Raw genomic sequence first — 1231 nt, 5'->3', positions numbered from 1 at the left:
CTCTGCCCCTCTGCCCCTCTGCCCCTCTGCCCCTCTGCCCCTCTGCCCCTCTGCCCCTCTGCCCCTCTGCCCCTCTGCCCCACTGCCTCTGCCTCTGCAGGGCGACACTAAGTTCCATTTCCCATCTCACAGATGCATCTGCACTTCACTGATTATGTGCACCCGGGATGGTGGTGCACATCTAGAATCCCAGAATTTGAGAGGCAGAAGCAGGAGGATCAGAGGTTCAAGATCCTCCTCAGCTACACAGTGAGCTCAGGGATAGCCTGGACTACATGTGACCCTGCCTCAAAACAACAATGACAACTCCAAAAATTTAATGAGTATTCATGTAGCAACTAATATATGATAAATAATACCCTAAATTCATTAAAATATTAATTTTTAATCTCAACCATAACTATGTGATAGATGCTATTTATGTCCATTTTTTAGGTAGGATTTTTGAGGGACAGGGCATCTCTGTCTCAAGTCTTGCCTGATGTGGTGGCTTGAATATGCTTGGCCCAGGGAGTGGCACTATTAGGAGGTCTGGCCTTGTTGGAATATGCATGGTCTTGTTGGAGGAAGTGTGTCACTGTGGGAATGGGCTTTGAGACCCTCCTCCTGGTTGCCTGAAGACAGTCTGCCCTGGTTTCCTTTGTATGACGATGCAGAACTCTCACCTCCTCCTGCACCGTGCCTGCTTCCTGTCATGCCGATAATGGACTGAACCTCAGAACCTGCAAGCCAGCCCAAATTAAATGTTATCCTTTATATAAGTTGCCTTGGTGGTGGTGTTTCTTCATAGCAATGGAAGCCCTAAGTGAGACCCCTGAGGTCACCAAATTAGTAAATGACATCAGTGACCACTGGGTTTTCCAAGAGAGCTGGTCTAATACAATGGGAGACGGTGACTGGAAGCAATTGCTCACATTTTCACCCAGGCTCAAGAGCCGAAGCAAGTTCACTACCATCTGATCTGTGGAGATAGGAGGATATTGCCTTGAGAGTCTAGAAACTCTCTGTTGTCTGCAGCTGCCAATCCTGCTGCCTCCCTTCCCTTCCCCCAGTTGTGACTCCTCAAAGTCCATCATCTTCCAATCTTCCTCCTGGTCAACTATGGAGGGGGCATCAACAGTACCAAACACCCTCTGTGCGCACCCATGGCAACTGTCAGGTTTCTTTTTGTCCTGGTCTTTCTTCCCTCTCCTCTCCTCCCTCCCTCCCTCCCTCCCTCCCCCCCTCCCTC

The sequence above is a fragment of the Mus caroli genome, chromosome 9 (assembly GCF_900094665.2).
Source record: "Mus caroli chromosome 9, CAROLI_EIJ_v1.1, whole genome shotgun sequence".
Lineage (NCBI taxonomy): Eukaryota > Metazoa > Chordata > Mammalia > Rodentia > Muridae > Mus > Mus caroli.
Note: the sequence above shows the minus strand (reverse complement) of the source record.